Here is a 21,596-nt window from a genome sequence, read left to right as displayed (position 1 = left end):
GAGAGTCTCTCAGGCGCGAAGCCGCCGAGTCCGCGGGGCAGGCGCTGATCTTGGAGCCGCGCCGCAAACGCCGCGCCGCTTCTCCTCACGGTGTGGGCAGCCCTCGCCGCAGCGGCCGGAGAGCCCCCGGATTGATGGAGCCGCCGAAGGCTGCCGCCTTTTCGCCGCCGGGCTGCCGGCCCCGACGCAGCCGTTCGGGTGGCGCTCGTCGGCTCGCCTTGGCGGGATAATGCGCCGCCGCGCCTGCTGGTCGCCCATCCGAGAGGCCCCCCGGTCGGCGCCATGTCCCCCCCAGCCTCGGCGGCCGCGGCCAGCAGCAGCGAAAGAGGCAGCAGCACCTCAGTGCCTCAGGAGGAGGCGGAGGGAGTCCGAGAGGAGGTGAGGACGGAGCGGAGGTGCCTGCTCTCGCCCGGCGGCCCGGAGCAAAACACGCTGTTAACCATTTGCATGTGACGGTTTTGCATGACACGCTCGTTGCATCGCGTTGTGGGCTTCCCTCCGCTCCGACAGAGGGGTCGCTTTGCAACCCCGCCGGTAACTGGGCCGGGTGTTTTGCGCACACCCAGGTACGCAATCTTGACCGCTTGCACTGTTGCCCTCCGTGCCTCCCGGTCCGCTCCTTCTGCAGAGCGGACATACCTGCGACCGCAGCGGGACGTCTCGGTTTTCCCACGTAGACCCTGAAAGCGCCCGGGAGAAACAAGGTGGTTCTTCTCGCCTTTCTCTCAAATTCTGTTGTAAGTTGCCTTGAATGTTATGCCCCGGGGTGGGTGGGTGGAGTGTCCTCTACTTATGGACCAAAGTATTCATGTCATCTATAAACCGATGAGCGTAGAATCCTTTGTGTCTTTTAAGGATGGCATCACCAATTAAGTTATCTATCTCTGAGCTGAAAGGGAGGTTTCCATATTTACAACGCATCCCTAGGAGGAAGCCGGATATTTTCATCGGACTGATCTTGAACCAAGTAATAAGATTTAAAGAGGCTTAGATGAATTCGTCTAAGGGAAAACGGTGTGATTTGGGGTAAAACAGTGCAGTTCCAGCGTTACATATTCTGTCTAGAAAAGGTGGCTGAAATTCGTTTCAAGGAGTAAACATCTATAATCGGCTGTGAGGTAATGGTTTCTTCCTGAGGACAAATGAAGCATCCAGGTATAGTGAGTTTCATGGCAACAAAACAAAGTAGAGGAGGCAGACAGTGGAAAATGGCTTCATGTATTTCACTGTTGTTTATACCAGTAGTTTCACATTTACATGTGGAAGGAATTAAGGCATTTTGCTGCTCCGTTAATTTTGAGACAGATATTGGTGACTCGCTTCAGTCAATGCCAACTGCAGTGCCCAACTCTTAACGATCTTTCAGCAAGATGTGATACTTTTTCAGCAAAAGCTCAGGGTTAATATAAATGCCAAATGGAAATCACAACATTCATTATAGGATGAATAAACCTTGAGGGTAAGATAAATCCAAGAAGAAGAATGAGTAGCTAGAAAGTACAAAAGGAGATGGCTGTCTTGAATGGATCCATGCATTAGTTTTGGATAAAGGCAAGACGCTTTCTGATTACATCTTCTGAGACAATTGGGTTGCATCCGGGACTTTTTACGTGCAAGGCATGTGCTCTGGCATTGAGCCTCTTTCTTATTTTTTTTGTCGTGAACTTTTCCTTTATTTCAGAGCATCAGGATAAGGTTGTAACAAGATAGGTTGCAGATGGAAATAGCAGATGCAGTGGATGCTTTTTGGCAAACCTGACACAGAATCCGACTGCAAGGGATCAGCTCCAAATGTCATAAATTTCAACATTCCTTCATTTAGTGAAGTATAGGAAAGAAGCAGATGCAGAAGCTATCTTTGGCATATGCTTTTCTCTATAGCACAGTTAATTGTGGCATCTCTTGTATGTCTGTACACACACTTAGGTACATCCACTTGTACATGGGTCTAGTTAGCACTATGTAGTTTACTGATGATTGGTCACCCCATGGGGGGGGGAGCAAAGAAAAGTGACATTCTTCATTGACTTGTAGTCTTACTTACAATGCTCTAACTAGTTTTTCCCTTATACATTTATGGATAATTCTAAATAGTTTTCTACTCCTGTGACCAAAACAAAATACAAAGGAAGGAAAGAAATGGAGATACAGTATATAAAGTATGAAATCATTTAAATCTACTCCAGATTTCACTCTAAAAATGAAAAAGAATAAAGAACGTTGAGGGATTATCTGGAAAGCATCTTCTCACGGCACAAGAGAATTCTGTGAGTGCAAGTTAGTTGTCCTTATATAAATTCAACTGTATGAGAATTTTGAACATAAATTATCAAAGGATTTTTTCATATAATCTCCAATCTATGCTAATCAGATGTTTTAGAATTTAGCTCCCATGAGCTTTCCTAGCTCCCACCTAGGAAAAATCAGAATAAAAGTCCAGATTGTATAAGCAATCATTTGGCTAATAAAGATTGGTTTACAGACCATTTTTTCATCCCTATTGGTTGGATAATCTCAATCCCAAAGCATCTTCTGCTGGAATAATGATTTATACCCATCTCCCCCTTACCAGTCTCTATGATTTTTTTCCTGTATGATGTTCTTTTCTTGAATTTTTGAATTCTGATTTCAAAATCTAAAATCTTTAATTTAGGTATACATGTTCAAGTGGCTCTTAACTTACGACCACAATTGAACTCAAATTTTTGTTGCTAACCAAAACATTTGTTAAGTGAGTTTTGCCCCATTTTACAACTTTTCTTGCCATAGTTGTTAAATGAATCACTGCAGTTATTAGTCACATGATTGTTAAGGGAATCTGGCTTCCACATGGACTTTGCTTGTGACACTGCAACCACCGTAAATATGAAACAGTTGCCAAGTGTCTTAATTTTGATTGTGTGACCATGGGGATGCTGCAGTGATTGCGAATGTGAAAAATGGTCATAAGTCACTTTTTTCAGTGCTTTTGTAACTTTGAACAGTCACTAGATGAACTGTTCTAAATTGAGGACTACCTGTATGTGTTGCTGTTTCATGCATAAGAGTCTCAGCCTCCTTACTTATTCATCCCTCAGAACAAAGATCAAGAATTGAACAAAGTCTTCCGCTCAAATAACTTCCCTACATAATTTTGCTCCTAACTCCTAATTAGGACTGACTGTTGTAGTAATGGTTATTATTTATTCAGTAGCATCTTTTCAATATAACTTAAGCAGTAATCTCTGTAAGGCACTGACAGATAAAATATCAAGAAAAAAAAGATAAGCAGAAATGATAAAAAATACAAGTTCTAGCTTACCGTAATGCATTGTGTGAAGCCAGTCAGAATCTTCAGAAGAATTAAACATTTTGAGTTGGGATTCAAAAAATAAGCATATGAGTAGGTGTCCTAGCATGCCATTTAAGGAAAAGGGGGAAGTTGGGAAAAATGAATGAATGGCAGAGCAAGGGATTTCACATTATCTGCAGTGACAGAATTGGAGAATAATGGTTACTGGCAAGAGCATAACATCATAAATAGCATGTGATTTGAGTAATGAGAGAAATGAATGATTTTGGCATGTAAGGCATCAGACTAAAAACCAGGGGGGCATAAGTTCTAGTCCCACCTTAGGCACAAGGCCAGCTGGATGTTCACTTTTTCTCAGCCCTAGGCAGAAGACAAGGGAAGGTTGAGAACCACTGCATTACAGGCTTCTTGGCAAGATATCAGAAGTGGTTTGCGCTTTCCTGTTTCCTATGGTTAATAGAGAGACCAAGGCAGGACTACAATTCACAGTCTCTGGGCTTCTAGCTTGATGCCTTAATTATATTTAACTACTATATCCAACTTCTTTTTGACTTATTCTACCACCACAAACTCCAACCACCCATGGTTAGATACCTAGTGGAATGTATTTCATGTTCTATAGGAATTCAATGACTGGTGAAGTTTTGGATTTAAACCTCTCTGGATTTGTAGTTTATGGACAACATACAGCAGGTTTATAATTCTTAGTGTGTTTCAAACTGGAATCATGGTTGAACTACTAGAAAAATAATATAATGTTTTGTTTTGTCAAGTTTTCCCTGTGGAAAACAGCATATAGTCTGACAGCATTGATATAAATTTGGGTCATGCTCATATAAAAGAAAAGAATTTGTTCAGGAGAAAGAGCTAGGCTTCTCAAAGGCACCAGTGTCAGTTCCTATAAAGAGGAGAAAAGGCATGTGTGCTTACTTAAATGTAAGATAGCACAAGAAAATATAGCTGAAGTGCTGATTGGCTCCTATTATACTGAGAATGGATTTTGGGACAGAAAATAATTATCTTGGTATGGAGGGATTAGGATGAGGTCAGAGCTTTATTATCACATATAACACAGTGGCTAAGGGTGGAGTTAATGTGCAGACACAAAAGCCAACAGCGTTTGGGTAGATGAATTTTAAGAGCCCTGCAACTATTTTGAGTAAAACTGTCCTCTTCCAATCAACCATATTGTGATTGTGGTTAGCCTAAACAAGGCTTCTATGGGTAGACTTTTTTTCTCACCGCCTACTGCCAATTACCTCCATGCGACCTATTAGATCTCATCGATTAGGCCTCCTCCGAGTCCCATCTGCCGGTCAATGCCGACTGGCAACCACGCGGAGGAGAGCCTTCTCGGTGGTAGCTCCGACCCTATGGAATGATCTCCCTGTGGAGATTCGTACCCTCACCACCCTCCAGACCTTCCGCACAGCCCTCAGAATCTGGCTATCCCGTCAGGCCTGGGGCTAAGACTGTAACCCGCCCGAATGGTATGAATGTTGTGTTTTAATTATGTATTGTCTTATATGTTAAAAGTTTGTCTCCCCCCCCTTTTGGGTTGTGAGCCACCCTGAGTCCCCCCAGGGAAAAGGGCGGCATATAAATAAACTTCTACAATCTACAATCTTATTCCCCCTCCCACACAGGTAAAACTCCCACCAACCCATCTATAGTGACTCTGAGCCAGACAGGACCAATGCTTTTTTATTGTTTGTGTCCTTGTGGTATGTGTGTGTTTTTCCCAGATTTTTTTTAAGCCAGCCTATGCAAAGAAAACTATAATCAAAATATGGTTGTTCTTAATGTAACCATGTCAACTCTATGTTTAGCCTTGCTTTATCGAATCAATCATTTATCCAGGTATAGCGGCATACATGCTCTTTTATATCATGCTCATACACCTTTGAGTTCTTTAACCCTGTCTTCTAATTGGAGGAACGTGGGGGTAGAAACCATAATAATATTGGAATTAAAGCTATATTGAGTTCATGATTGTATACAGAAGGCTAAGAATAATAAATAAGTTGAGGAGTTACTGTTAGAGTCACTTGTATTGTTTTCATAGTGCACAAAGAAAAGTCATCTTCTGTTTATAAGTGTTCTCATTTCCATTAGATATTACAGAGGAACCTGCTTAACTCAATGTAGAAAGTAACTAGGGCTTGTAGTCTCTTGTGAGAAAAAACTTAAGGAGAAAAATAATTTCAGGAAACTGGGAAGTAGAAAAATGAACCTGACAAGTAGCTCCTGTGACTTTGCCTGCCTCGGGAGATACATACTTTGTATTGCCAATTGTTATAAATGACACTGATTTTTTCAGGAACCTCCATGTTGTTGTTGCTTAAGTCAGATAAATACTGCAGAAGGATTACTGGTGTATCTTAATCGTATTATTTGCACCCACCAGATCAAAACAAATAAGCTCAAATTGCTAGTCCATTATATCCTTTACATAGTGATTAACCAACTTCATACTTTATAGTGATAACACCGATTTTGCTTTTTTGTAGATTTTTCCTTAGGCTAATAAGAAATTCAGTTTCCCCCCCCCCCAAAAATTCCTTCTAATGCTCAGATGTTATCAAGGTAAAACCTAGAGCTGCAAATTGGAATGAGTTATGATTTTAAAATTGGAATTTAGAAAACCACCTAACACCAAATCAAGGTATATGAGTCTACTTGGCACTGTATTATCTATACCGGTGTTGGTGAACCTTTTCAGCACTGAGTGCTGAAATGGAAGTGTGTGCATGAGTGCACACCATGTCCCATAAACCGGAAGAGCAGCTGCCAGGGCACATGCAGGCTGGTCTTCGTGCACCCACTATAAACTGGAAGACCAGTTGTGTGCTGGAAATTAGAAGATCATCTTCCCGGCACATGCATGCCCGCCAGGCGGCTGCTCTTCTGGTTTACAGCACTCCCACGCATGTGAAGACCAGCTGGCCAGTGCGCTGGAACCCAGAAGAGCAATGGCGATGGCTAGCATGCCCGGAGAGATGGCTCTGTGTGCCACTTCTGGCACCTGTGCCATAGGTTCACCATCACGGATCTATACTATGCCTGTTCTGGAGTTGCCAAAGAATGAAGTTGGACTTTCGCATGCATTCTGTAATAGAGCTTATTGGTTTACTTTAACAATGTTTTTAATTCTCTTGTAATACTTTTTGCACGATTATGTCATGTTTAATAAATAGATTATCATTATTCTTCCACCCCTTTTTGGGGTCTTTGAGTAAGATTTGATGCTAGATGGCTGCCTAGATAAAAAATTCATTGGCAACATTTACAGATAAGAAAATGAGAATAACATCAAATGGCACTTAAGAAAAGCAATTCCACATGCTGTGTCTATAATGAATTCACCAATATTGTATCTCTCCTGGTGCACTTTTAATTTCTCCCGTGCAAATTATGTCATGAATAGAACTGACAATCTTTGAGAGAAGCATATGTTACTGTCTCAACAGATGCTTAGAAACTCATGTCTTCTGCAGTTAGAAGCACTAATAACTTGGTAGTAAGTTAACACTATTTGAGACTACGGAATATGCAATACAATTTGCATGTACAAGTAGTCTTTGACTTATAACCACAATTGAGCCCCAAATTTCATAAAGTATCATAAAGTGATACTTTCAAGTATTATGTAATAGACATAAATTCCTGGAGATGTGACCATTGAGGAAAGAATGAACGTTTCTTATGGTACACATTCATGCTTTGTACATAAAACGAATATGCTTTGATTTGGGAGTTTTTCCAAACTAGGGATTCTTGTTCCCTTTGTGAACAAGCTTAGACTTGGGAAATATATCTGTTTTAGGAACACAATCTCTGAGTAGGCATTAAGATTGGGCCACTGGCCAGAAATTACAGAGGAGGGAAAGTCACAGTTATATATATATGTGTGTGCATATACATTTTTTCTCTTTCCAGATTTTTTTATTTCATACAAAATGAATGATTTTGTCCTGTGTTGCAAAATTTTGGACTTATTTGTAGAAATCTGAATGGACAATAGGTGGCAGTAAAAATACCTTATAATCTTATATAATTTGGAGAGTAGTGGTTTAAAAATAGCAGGTTTGATCATCTAGGAAGGAAGCAATAGGGTATAAGGATCAAAAACATAGCTTTATTATTGTTGTTGTTGGTCAGCCAGATGTTTAAACTGTATCTGACCTTTTTCTCCACCTATTGAATCCTTCACAAGCATCTAGGATAGGCAGATGTTGTTTGATGGTGGTAAAGATATCCTGGCAGAATATAAGCTGTTCCAAATAAAGCTGCCTTTTGCAACTGACTAATGGTGATTTTGTCAATGCCAGTGGTGTTCAGATGGTGCTCCAGTTGTTTTGGGATTACACCCAAGACATCTATTACTTTTGGTACTATATTTGCTTTCTTTTGCTGCAGTCATTCTACTTCTATTTGCAGATGTATTTTGTTACCTTCTCCAATTCTTTCTCTCCTATTCTGCTGCCATGGCCACTATCCAGACTTTTTTCTTATCGACAATTGTTAAGTCTGGGATGTTATGTGGCAAGAGTCTGTTTGAATTCCAGAGTCCCAGGGTATCCTGACTGCTTTATTTTCTGTTACTTTGTCTACTTTGTGCTCCTGCCAGTGCTTGCTTCCAGGCAGAGGGCATTTCTTGCTGATATTCCAATGCAGTATCATTGCTAATTTGCCATGCCATTGTTTTTTAATCAGTTTGTGTGATCATCTTCAGCAGTTAACCAGGTAGTCCTCTGTTTCCTCAGTTATTTTGCAGAGGTGGCGTTTGCTGTCTGTCGCTGTCTTCTCAATTCTGGCTTTGTATGCATTTGTTCTTAAGATTTGGTCTTGTGTAGCCAGAATTAGTCCCTCTGTCTCCTGCTTCAATTTTCCTGCTGTAAGACTTTGCCAGATCTTGTTGTTATCTGCTTTGCCTGATGGGATTTTTTTTCTGTATTGCCATGTAATATTTTGTCTTGCTGTGTCTCTTCTATTCGTCATTTGGTCTTTCTTATAGGCGGTTTGGCCTCTTTGCTACTCAGTCAGCCTTCATGGTGTACTAGCTTCAGTGCATCTTCTTCACTCTACTCCAGATATTCTTCAAATTTCCTCTTTTCTTGTTCTTCAACTGTTTGGTGTATTTGTAACATTTCACACCCACCCTATACTATTTGGTAAGTAAATTTCAGATGCTGTTCTTACATACAGCTTCAGATTATCTATGTAAAGATGGTGGGATAGCCTGCCAGATGTTTTTGATGTTTGATAGCCATGGCCTGACTTCTTCAATATTGTTGATGGAGGAATCAGTGCAATGACAAACAGTAGTGGCCATAGTGAGCCTACTTGAAAGAGTCATCTCTTGATATTAATCTCTCCCAGGCTATCACCATTGACTGACAACTATATCTTCCATTGTGCCATTGATCTTTGCACAAAGCTTCTGATGTTTCTACTGACTCCTGTTATTTCTAGGTACTTTATTCAATCATGTGGCAGGAGTCAAATGCCTTCTTGTAATCAGTCCAAGCTCATATTCAAATTGATCTTTCTTCTCTTGCAGTTTTCCAAACACATTTTGTCAATTAGGAGCTAATCTTTTGCTCCTCTGCTTACTGGTATTTAGGTAGTTTTCTTTCTGCGCAGGTAAAAAGAACTTGTTTTCAATTAGATGCTGTTGGACTGCACCAGCTATTACACCAGTTAGCAATTTGAAAGTTGTTGGTAAGCAGTTAATTGGCCTGGCAATGCCTGGTGCTACCCCTTTTCTCTTTTAGATTTTGCTAGATGTTAATTAATCTTGCAGCATGTTGTTAAACTGCTTGGCAATGAATGGGTGCCAACCAGTCAGATATTCCAATCTAAAACCATGCAATGCATGGAGCTGAACAATTCTTGATATTTCTTGACTTTTCCCCATTTCTGCTGTTATTACAATTTTTTTCAGCTGATTATTTTTAATCTTGCCCACCTTTTTTAACCAAGCTGGATTCTAGAGCTGTGGTGGCAGTATTGCAGGCTAATTCTGCTGATTGCCAGGAATTCGATCCTCACTGGCTGAAGGTTGACTCAGCCTTCCATCCTTCCAAGGTCAGTAAAATGAGGGCCCAGATTGTTGGGGGCAATAAGCTGACCATGTAAAATGCTTAGAGAGGATTGTAAAGTACTACAAAGTGATATATAAGTCTAAGTGCCATTGCTATACTTGTTATACATCTGTGGGTTGTTCCATACCTGAGCTCAGAACACATCTGACAAAATTCTTGATGGATCATTAGAAATGTTTCTGATTCAACTGAAATGGAAGATTCTGCCTATAGTGTGCAATTTGAGCTTTGTGTCTCAAATGAACTTCTTGGCTGTAGCTGTTATTTGCTGCTTTATTACATTCAGGGCTTCCTGATCTTCTTTGTTTCTGGATATTTCTTGACCAGATACTCTTTGTATTCTTGGTTTTCTTTGGAATTATGGTTGGTCACACAGTCAGTCAGGTAGCTAGACTGACATTTTTATCCGCATATCAAATCCTTCCCAAGGACCTAGGAGAGGCATCTGTTATTATTTGATGTTTATTATACACAACAATATGAAATCACAGCTCCCAGTTCTTTACTGCCCAACTCCAGGGACTCTAATACATATTGTTCTAGTTCTTAATCATATTTAGACAGAACCTTTTTTCTGTTTGACTTCACCATTTCAGCCTAGAGTGAACAAACAGGACTATTTGAAAGAAATTGCTTACTACTATCTAGATTATATCTGATAAAGCTCCTTTTCTTGACATCTTAAAAATGTAGAAACATTATACTGGAATGCCAACAAATAGTGCAAATGAAATGTTTCTAACTGAACAAAATATTAGAAATTAAGTATGTGAAAAAGGGTTAAAATCTGTTTCTTTGTCGGAGGAATAGCTCTCCAAAACAGTAGGGGATCTAATCAGGTTTGATGAGAAAAGCCAGGAAAATAAAGTTTGAGGTTGGAAATGGGTTAGTTCCAGCAAGAAAATAAGAAAATTCTAGAAAAAAACATCTCAGTGCAAAGGTTGATGGATAGTGGTTTGGGTGTGTGGGTGGGTGTAAAATTTCTATTAAAGTAGCTTTTTGAAAAATAAGTCAGACTTCATCTTCACCGCATTAAAAAATAGTTTTTACATATTAAATTGCAAGTTTGATTCATATCACTCAGTACTGTCCATGTCAAAGCCCATACCTGACTTTCAGTGACATGCTAGGCAGTATATTTTAAAAGCAATTGGAGGAAGGAGACAGAACAAGAATTGAAATGTTATAATTTATTTACGTTGAAAACTAACATTTAAATGCAGTTTAAATTAAGTATAGTTAATTAGTCTTCAGTCATGTATCTAATGATGAATGACTCAAATTCTTGAGAATTGCAGCCATGGCTTTTGGTGCTATGTATAGACCTGTGATATGAGGTTGAGAATCATTTGTTTACCTTACTGGTAGTGGCTCTCTTAGATATGGTTTGGAAAGACATAAAATCTCATAGATCTTTCCTAACCATATCTAAGAACAGCAGAGAATACCTGGGGATTTATGCATGCAAAGCACATGTTCTGCCACTAAGCCCTGTTCTTTGCTATTTACCTAGTGAAGCTGCTCTCTCTGGATAGACTTCATTATCTTAATTTGGGTTCTTCATTCCTTTAAGTTGTTTCTATGCTTAGAGTAAGAGGTCTTGGTGTTTTAATGAGGCAGATAGCTTTACTATTTGTTTATTGAGTGATTGATTGATTTGTTTAATCATATTATCTGCTTTGACCCTGAAAGTCTTTGAATGATGTACAACAGCAAATTGCAATAGCACTAAAATTTCCCACTCCATTGTGTTTTAAAGCACTCTCAGTGGTTTACAGTATCAGCATGTTGCCCCTAGCAATCTGGATCCTCATTTTACCAATCTTGGAAGGATGGAAGGCTGAGTCAACCTTGAGCTGGTCAAGATCAAACTCCCTGCAATAGGCAGAGTTAGCCTGCAATACTGCATTCTGATCACTGAGCAAACAAAAGATTACCACCCAACAAGTGGTAATTATATCATAATTAAAGTATCACCAGAAAGCAAAAATAAATGCAAGAGAGGCTCCCCAGAATAGAACTGCTTTAAATTACAGTATTTCTGAAGCATAAGTAAAGTGGGTTTGCATATATAGGCAGTCCTCGACTTGCAACTACAGTTGGGCCCAAAATTTTCATTGCCAAGTGAGACAGTTGTTAAGTGAATTTTGCCCCATTTTATAACCTTTCTTGCCACAGTTGTTAGATAAATCACTGCAGTTTTTAAATTAACAGCCCGGTTGTTAAGTGGCTTCCCAGTTTGACTTTGCTTGTCAAAAGGTCATAAAAAGTGATTATATGATTTGGGGGCATGGCAGCTGTCATAAATATCAGCCAGTTGCCAAGCATCCAGATTTTGATCACGTGACCATGGGGATGCTGCAATGTGTGAAAGCAAGAGACCAAGTCTTGATTGATCTACTTAATTTAAGCATTCATTGGAGGCTTTAATGTCATCATGATTGTGCTAATTATGTCCAGGTTAGATTACTGCTTAGGGCTGTTGATGGAATCTGCAAAAGTTAAAGTAGGTGCTGAGATGAAATTGAAGTTCTTATTTAATGAATCAAATAATTGGGTAATGAGTGTGATTCTTTTTTTTATTATTTTTTATTTTTTATTTTCAAAACAAACACAACACATAAAATCTTCCTTCTTTAAATACTGTAGAAAGTGTATCAGTTGGTTACAAAAGGCTTTCATGCATCTCTTCCACAGTCATCAAGCATAATTCATATTAACTCAAGTATTTTAACTCAGATATTTATACATGTTACCCTTATCATACCTCCATTTTTATTTGACTATAATTGTTTAAACGTCTTTCATCATAAAATATACCAAGATTTAATACATAACCACATACTGGCATTTCATTTAATATTTCTAAAATCCTCCAATAACACTGAATCCTTATGTCCTATTCTAGCTAAACATCCATAATATTTAATAACAAAATTTTCTAATTCTCCTTTCCAAATCACTGTTTGCAATTTTCATCCAGTTTCCTTATGTTGTACTCATACATATATATAGATTGTCATCATCATCCCTCCTTTATTTGACTATATCCTGTATCATAATAATCCCCCTAATAATCAAAACTTAACTGCATCTAACTTAGTTCTTTTTTATTAACCTTTGTATATAATCCAAAAGGATTTCTAAACTTCCTTTCATGGGTACCATTCAATATTCATATCCAATTATTACTTATCATAACACTACACATCATATACATTATTATCATTATAAATTATTTATTTAACTGTTCTGACACCCCCCCCCCCACCCTCGTTCCACACCAAAGCACTCCAAGCCAAAGATACTTTATGGAATTTATTAACAGACAGACAGGCAGCAAACCAGCACAGATAAGCCTTGGCAGCAATCCAGCCTGCCAAGCTGACAATACTATTCTCCAACATTAGTTAATGCATTGACTTCTGCAAAAGGGGTGTGTGCACAAGCATTCCTTTTATAGTCTGTAGAGGAGCCTAATTACCACCAGCTGAGTGCAATTACCACCTGTAACTGCGTAATTGTTCCTTACGCCTATTAGCTCTCCGGTGCTGGGCATCTAGGAACAACTCCCTGTGTCCCCATTTGTCTTACAAGGTTTCTATCATCCTCAGTTTGAGCCAAGTGATGGTAATGTATTTCACAAACTGAAATGCATTTTTTTCATTCCACTTTATGTGTTCAGATTATTGTCATTCTTTTCACTGGATTATGGTACTGCAGACCTACGTTTTAAGAGGTCTTCATCCTTAGTTCATCCCTTTCTGGTGTCAAACATGGCCTTATGCTTTCAGAGTTATTTTAATTCTTTTTCCTCTAAAAACTTGATGCTGATTTAGTGACACTGCTTGGCTTGTAAGATCGCAGTTTAAAAGGTCTTGTGACACTTCACACATTTTATGGGAAGTGATGGCTGTAAAAGCAAATATATAAATTATGTTTTGAACCTTTTTACTTAAGAATTGAAGGCAAATAGCTTGTGGAGGAATCTTGTTAAAAAATCTTGTTGTTAACAACTAGACCAGGATGCTGCATCTTGCAAACTGGTAATGTGCAGATTTATAAAGCAATGTTCCCATGTCTATAATCACACTCAGAAAATGTGAGAAATACAAAAATAGAACTAGCATCATCCAAGCCAAAGAAAAACTGTAGTTTGTAATTCATTTCCATTTTAGTAATCTGTAATGTTGTTATCAATGCATATAAACTACTTGTATGACTGTTATGATGCTTACTTTTAAGCATTTTCCTAATTGTTGTACATTCATATTGTATATTAATCCTAGATATATATGGACAATGAAATATGGAGAAGTCATTGTAAATCAAGAATCAAGAAGATCATTAAGTTTAAATGAAAGGTTTTAGGATATGACTCTGTATGAGAATCTGTAGGGCCAGGATGGTGAACCTATGGCAAGTATGCCAGAGGTGGCAAATGGAGCCATTTGTCAGCTGGCCAGCATGCATGCACGCGCTGGCCAGCTGACTTCAGCCTTTTTTTGTGGCCATTTTTCACCCTCCCCAGGCTCCAGAGGCTTTATAGGAGCCTGGGGAGGGTGAAAATAGCCTCCACGCACCGAGGCCCTCGGGAGGATTCAGGAGCTTCGCTGAAGCCTCTGGACTGCAAAAAAACTGGCCCTGTGGGCAAACCGGAAGTTTGGGAATGGACTTCTGGTTTGCTTGTATGGCCGGTTTTAGCCCTCTGGAGCTTCCCTGAAAGCTCTGGAGGGCAAAAAACGACCCTATGAGCAAACCAGAAGCCACTTCTGGTTTGTCCATAAGGCTGTTTTTCAAGAAAGCCTCCGGAAGGCCCCTGAAGGCTCCGGAGGACTAAAAACAGTCCTACAGACAAACCAGAGGTATGAGAAAGACCCTAAAGTTGTGTTTTTCTTACAATATTTGCCACCCCCTTATTAGAAATAAGACAGGGGAATAGATGGGAAATGTTTTCTATAAATGTCTTCATAGTGGACACTTGAGCCTCTAGGGTGGAGGACCAAGGGTTTCAGACATCCTCTCCCCAAATACTCTTCATACCCAGCTTCCACTTCCTGCTGTGGCCAACTAACCGTGGGACAAAAATTACACTAATATAAAAAAATAGTGGAATAGAATCATTAAAGAAAGAATAGACAAAATAAATGTGAATGACAAAAAATAAAATAATTTTAAAATAGTTTTAAATAATTGAATTGTCGAATCATCTTGCAGGAAGTTATCCAGTGGCAAGTTGGCCATGTCATGTTGTCCCATGGTGAATTGGCTGTGGTAAGTTGGCTGTGCAGACTTGACCATGGGGAATTGTCCCATTCTGCCTCCATCTCACTTGGCATCCAACCCCTGATCCCAGTGTTTTTGAGAGATGGGGTTCTCATAACCTGTGCTGCCATATTTATAATTAGGAGTTACAAACACAAAAAAAATGGAAAAAAATGAGATCATAATCTGTAACATAAAGGCATGTAACTAGATAATTCAGCTTTTCTGCCACCTTAAGGTAACTTAAGTTCCGAAATAATAAACCAAATCAAATTATTTTTAAAAAACCTAGTGTAAACATTTTTTAAAACCTTAAATAGTAAAAAAAGCTTTCAATATTGGAAGAGGTAATTTAAGTAAGTGATCATGTAAAACAGCAACTGAAAAGGAATTGAAGATTAAGAATTTCAAAAGAAAATACAAAGTTCTGGGTAGATCAAAAGATGGTGCTATTCTGATCTATAAAGAGATGAGATAGAGCATTCCAAATTAATTTTAGTGATTGCAAGGAGATTATAAAAAAAATCTTCTTCCACTTGCTTGAGCTATGATTCAAGGTCACTATAAACCCCATTTTTCTAGCTTGTACAAAAATAAAAGTAGACTTAACACCCAACATACAGAAAACAATTAACCTATTGCTGATTTCCTGCCTAGATAGATTCACCTGTTTCTATAGAAGTTGAATCCTTGTGGAGTTGAGACCTCTGCTTCCTTTTATCTAGATTTCTAAACTGGGAAGATGGGAAGCTCCCATCTATGTTCAGCCTCAGAGTACAATCTTCTCAACTCTCCCCTTTGTTTTAACCCTTTTTGTCTGGGACTATGTTAACAAATGTTATTTTGCTTATTATAAACCCCTTACTGTTTGACATTGCTGTCATATACTGAACCTAGAAAGATAGGGCAGGATTATTACCTTTTAAAAAAGAAGAGTTGTTTACAGAAAAAGGTCTATTTGTTTAAACATGTGTGTTTATGGATCTATGGACAAAGACTGCAAAACCCTTTTTCTTGTATTTGCCATCCACATTCCTATAAATGAGACATAGAAATAGACAGAAATAGTTTCTAAACCTGTCTTGCTTTTTTATTGTTGTTTCTGACTGTATAGCCATAAATTACATTCACTCATCTCTGAACCTACTGCAAAAAAGAATTAGAAATTCAGTTTATAACCAGGAAGCCCAAATAATTGTGTCAGACAAAAGAAAATCATGTTTTTCCGTAAATGCAACAGTAAAAACAATACTTCATGGCTGGCCAAGCTTTTCTAGCCATATGTACAGTAATTATTTATATCATATAATGAGATAAGATTATAAATTTCTAAGTTTTTAAAGTTTTGTGAGGCTAAACAAGCCGAGTGTAGTAGCTACATAAACTATTATATTGCACAAAACCCAATTCCAGTACTTGGTGCTTCAGCTCCTGATTTTTATAGCACCATCAGAACAGTAATGGTATCTTATTATTTTTACTACCAGTTTGGTAGCGGGAGCACACGCTATGGGCATGTGCAGAAGGTCTGTGATGAAGGTCTGTGACAGAATGCAGCCGCGCGAGTGATAGTGGGCGCACCGCGGTTCGCCCACATTACACCTATCCTCCGCGAGCTGCACTGGCTACCTGTAGGTCTCCGGGTGCGCTTCAGGGTATTGATGACCACCTTTAAAGCACTCCATGGTAGTGGATCTGGATATTTGAGAGACCGCCTTCTGCCGATCACCTCCCTCCGACCGATTAGATCGCACAGGCTGGGCCTCCTCCGAATTCCATCCGCCAGTCAATGTCGACTGGCGACTACACGGAGGAGAGCCTTTTCTGTTGCAGCTCCGACCCTGTGGAACGAGCTCCCCATTGAGATTCGTACCCTCACCACCATCCAGACCTTCCGCACAGCCCTCAAGACCTGGCTCTCCCAGCAGGCCTGGGGATAGGTTTCCAATTTACCCGCCCGAGTGCTGACTGTTGAATGCATGTTGTGTTTATCATTTTATTTTGTTCACTATTGTTTGTCTCTGGTACTGCACCCCCTCCCCTTGTGATTGTAAGCCGCCCTGAGTCCCCTCAGGGAGAAGGGCGGCCTATAAATCTCAATAAAATGTGAAAAAAATGTGAAAATGTCTGGGTGGGTGGGTGGAGCCTTGCGCCACCGCCACTACCGGTTCGCCCGAACCAGTGCAAACTGGCAGCATACCATCTCTGCATCAGAACTTCAAAAAGAGGTTTATAAGCTGCATGCAGCTCTATGGATCAGGATTACTCACTCCTGCTTTAGACTAAGAGAGAGAAAATCAGGTGCTAGAAGTGGCCCTGGACAGGTTACTCCTGTAAAGATTAGTGTAGTCCTCAGTGGAACAGAATTGTACAATTTCTTGCCTATTTACCAAAGTTTTTGAGGTTGTTTTTTTTTTAGTTTTATTTGGCATTTATAGGCCGCCCTTTTCCCTGAGGGGACTCAGGGCAGCTTACAACTCATAGGAGGGAGTGCAAGAGAAAACATAAATGTGAATAAAACAAAACAGTAAAACACAACATTCATTCAACATTCGGGCGGGGCGGATTAAAATCTTATCCCCAGGCCTGACGGGCTAGCCAGGTCTTAAGGGCTGTGTGGAAGGTCTGGACGGTGGTGAGGGTACGAATCTCCATGGGGAGATCGTTCCAAAGGGTCGGAGCTGCTACTGAGAAGGCTCTCCTCCGCGTGGTCGCCAGTCGGCACTGACTGGCGGATGGAATTCGGAGGAGGCCCAATCTGTGCGATCTGATGGGACGGAGGGAGGTAATCGGCAGAAGGCGGTCTCTCAAGTATTCAGATCCACTACCATGGAGGGCTTTATGGATGGTAAGTAGCACCCTGAAGCACACCCGGAGATCAACAGGTAGCCAGCGCAGCTCGCGGAGGATAGGTGTTATGTGGGCGAACCGCGGTGCGCCCATGATAACTCGCGCGGCCGCATTCTGGACTAGCTGCAGTCGCCGGATGCTCTTCAAGGGCAGCCCCATGTAGAGCACATTACAGTATTCCAGCCTAGAGATCACAAGGGCTCGGGTGACTGTTGTGAGGGCCTCCCGATTCAGGTAGGGCCGCAACTGGCGCACCAGGCGAACCTGGGCAAATGCCCCCCTGGTCACAGCTGACAAATGATGGTCGAAAGTCAGCTGTGGGTCCAGGAGGACTCCCAAGTTGCGAACCCTGTCTGAGGGGTGTAAAATTTGACCCCCCAGCCTGAGTGATGGAACATTGGCCAAATTGTTGGGAGGGAAACACAACAGCCACTCGGTCTTGTCTGGGTTGAGTACCAGTTTGTTAGCTCTCATCCAGTTCTTAACGGCCTCAAGACCCCGGTTCATCACATCCACCGCTTCATTGAGTTGGCACGGGGCGGACAGATACAACTGTGTATCGTCCGCGTATTGATGGTATTTTATCCCGTGCCTCCGAATGATCTCGCCCAGCGGTTTCATGTATATGTTAAATAGTAGGGGGGATAAGACCGAGCCCTGCGGCACCCCATAAGTTAGGGGCCTCGGGGACGATCTCTGCCCCCCAACCAACACCGACTGCGACCTGTCGGAGAGGTAGGAGGAGAACCACCGTAAGACAGTGCCTCCCACTCCCACCTCCCGCAGTCATCGCAGAAGGATACCATGGTCGATGGTATCGAAAGCCGCTGAGAGGTCAAGGAGAACCAGGATGGACGCATGGCCTCCATCCCTGGCTCTCCAGAGATCATCGGTCAATGCGACCAAAGCGGTTTCTGTGCTGTAACCAGGTCTGAAGCCCGACTGGAAGGGGTCAAGGTAACTAGCTTCCTCCAAAGACCGTTGAAGCTGGAAGGCCACCACCTTCTCCACAACCTTCCCAACAAAGGGGAGGTTGGAGACTGGACGGTAGTTGTTAAGAACGGCTGGATCCAAGGATGGTTTCTTCAGGAGGGGTCTCACCACCGCCGCTTTAAATGCGGTGGGGAAGTGCCCCTCCCGAAGGGAGGCGGTAACAACCGCCTGGATCCAGCCTCGTGTCACCTCACTGCTGTTGGCAACCAGCCAGGAGGGACACGGGTCCAGTATGCAGGTGGAGGCACTCACAGCTCGTATGGCCTTGTCCACATCCCCTGAGGCAACGTCCTGGAACTCAGCCCAGAGATGGTCTGCCAAGATATCCCCCTGTGTCTCGGCTGGATCTGCAGAGGTGGAGTCTGCAAAGGAAATTAAGAAGGATTGAAATCTGCAATCTTTCCCTTAGAAGTAGTTGAGCCTTTACTGTTTCTTTATATTCATTTCTTTATATTTCTCTGGGATACATAAACCTAGAAAGGCAAAAGACTTTAATTAGGCTTGCTCCATAAACCTATTTGATAAATACCAATAATTGATATTGAACCTCTCTTGAACCTTTTCAATGTGAAAACAGAAAATAGTTGGACAAGAGAAAGGTCCATTGTTTCACAATTATAGAAAAAATGACTGCAAATTGTCAGAGCATGTTCATATTTTAGAAATAAAATGGTAGGAAAAAATGTCTGTAAAGGCAGAAGTGGGACTAGGAAAGAGGGAGAATGGGGCAATCCTTTCCATCTTCCTGTAAGAGGCAATATATTTAATAAATGAATCACAAAATGTCTGCATTTAGACTCAAAGAGGGTGATGGCAGACCTGGAAGATCATATCAACATGCACCAATAATTCATTTCCTCAGAGCTTGGGAGAGGATTGTTGCAATCTTCTACTGTAGTAATTTGAGGATGCTATAGTAATTTGAATGTGAGTTCTGGGAAACAATTATGCATAATATAACTTCAGTTCTCCTGTTCTTCATGCCTACAAGCTGAGTGTATTTATCCTGAGTGCCACTATTCATGACTCTGAAAATGCCCATCCAACCCATTCAGCGGGACACATGCTTGACCTTGTATTTCTCTCGGAGCAGTGGATTTGTGATCTTGGTCTGAGGGGGAGCGACATCATACCCCTGTCGTGGTCAGACCACTGCCTACTGAGGCTCGACTTCCGGAGGCCAAACCCCCACTGTAGGGAGGAGGAACCGACCAGGTGGTTCCGCCCCAGGCGCCTTATGGAGCCGTCAAGGTTCCAGACAGAGCTTGGGGTTATTCCTGACACTCTCGCCCACAGTCCGGTGGAGACTCTGGCTGCTGCGTGGCACTCGGCAGCGTCGGAGGCCCTCGACCGGATTGCGCCACTGCGGCTCCTCCGAGGCAGCGGATCCCGGAGACCCCCTTGGTTTACCGAGGAACTCCGGGAGATGAAGCGCCGGAGGAGATGCCTAGAGCACCGTTGGAGGTCCGATAAGTCCGAATCGAACCGAGCAATGGTAACCACCTGCACCAGGGAATACACCAGAGCACTTAGGGCAGCAAAAAGATCCCACATAGCCACCCTGGTTGCATCCGCTGAGTCCCGTCCAGCCGCCCTGTTCAGGATAACCCGCTCCCTATTGAACAAAAGGGAGGCGGGGGAACCCTTGCAGGGCAGAGCTGAAGAGTATGCCCAATTCTTAGCGGACAAAATTGCTCGGTTTCGGTCGGACTTGGACTCCACCCCCGCAGTTCCAGCCGAGGCACAAGGGGACCAAGTAGAACAGCTCTGGGTTGAGTTTCAGGACGTTACCCCCGGGGATGTGGACAAGGCCATGAGAGCTGTAAGTACCTCCACCTGTGTTCTGGATCCGTGTCCCTCATGGCTGGTTACGAACTGCAGTGAGGTGACACGAGGCTGGATCCAGGCGGTCGTGACCGCCTCCCTTCGGGAGGGGAACTTCCCCGCCGCACTGAAAGCGGCGGTGGTGAGACCCCTCCTGAAGAAACCATCTTTGGATCCAGCTGCTCTTAATAGCTATCGCCCTGTCTCCAACCTTCCCTTCTTGGGGAAGGTTGTTGAGAAGGTGGTGGCCTTCCAGCTCCAACGGTCCTTGGAGGAAGCAAACTACCTAGACCCCTTCCAGTCAGGCTTCAGACCCGGTTACAGCACAGAAACCGCTTTGGTCGCATTGATTGATGATCTCTGGAGAGCCAGAGATGAAGGACATTCCTCCATCTTGGTCCTCCTTGACCTCTCAGCGGCTTTCGATACCATCGACCATGGTATCCTTCTGCGACGACTGCGGGGGGTGGGAGTGGGAGGCACCGTGCTACGGTGGTTCTCCTCCTACCTCTCGGACAGGTCGCAGTCGGTGTTAGTGGGGGGGCAGAGATCGTCCCCTAGGCCCCTAAATTATGGAGTGCCTCAGGGTTCGGTCTTATCCCCCCTGCTATTTAACATCTACATGAAACCGCTGGGAGAGATCATCCGTAGGCACGGGATTAGATACCATCAATACGCGGACGATACTCAATTGTATTTGTCCGCCCCGTGCCAACTCAATGAAGCGGTAGATGTGATGAGCCGGGGTCTTGAGGCCGTTATGGACTGGATGAGGGTTAACAAGCTTGTGCTCAACCCAGAAAAGACCGAGTGGCTGTTGTGTTTTCCTCCCAAAGATTTGACTAATATCCCATCACTCAGGCTGGGGGGTCAAATTCTACACCCCTCAGAGAGGGTTCGCAACTTGGGAGTCCTCCTGGATCCACAGCTGTCATTTGACCACCACCTAACGGCTGTGACCAGGGGGGCATTCGCCCAGGTTCGCCTGGTGCGCCAGTTGCGACCCTACCTGAATCGGGAGGCTCTCACAACAGTCACTCGGGCCCTTGTGATCTCTAGGCTGGAATACTGCAATGTGCTCTACATGGGGCTGCCCTTGAAGAGCATCCGGCGACTACAGCTAGTGCAGAACGCAGCCGCGCGAGTGATTGCGGGTGCACCTCGATTCACCCGCATAACACCTATCCTCCGCGAGCTGCGCTGGCTGCCTGTCGATCTCCGGATGCGCTTCAAGGTGCTATTAATCACCCATAAAGCCCTACATG

At 42.4% G+C, this 21,596-nt stretch overlaps 1 protein-coding gene across 3 annotated transcripts in view; it reads left to right on the top strand.

Moving 5' to 3' along the window:
- TMEM151B (transmembrane protein 151B) overlaps positions 1 to 21,596 on the top strand; it is a 34,283-nt gene that overhangs the window by 8,365 nt on the left and 4,322 nt on the right. The window contains exons 1-2 of one of the 3 annotated variants that reach the window (XM_087717923.1): positions 567 to 737; positions 2,095 to 2,267. The exons of 1 other annotated variant lie outside the window; for it this stretch is intronic. The gene's annotated coding sequence lies outside the window, so the exon portion shown is untranslated. Of the gene's footprint in view, positions 1 to 566; positions 738 to 2,094; positions 2,268 to 21,596 lie in introns of those variants that run through there. One more of the 3 variants, XM_014054109.2, reaches the window with a different exon arrangement.

Source organism: Thamnophis sirtalis, unplaced genomic scaffold, assembly GCF_051295495.1.
Source record: "Thamnophis sirtalis isolate CommonGarterSnake01/CBP01778 unplaced genomic scaffold, rThaSir2_p1.2 scaffold_6, whole genome shotgun sequence".
Lineage (NCBI taxonomy): Eukaryota > Metazoa > Chordata > Lepidosauria > Squamata > Natricidae > Thamnophis > Thamnophis sirtalis.
This window is presented reverse-complemented; position numbering and strand designations above follow the sequence as displayed.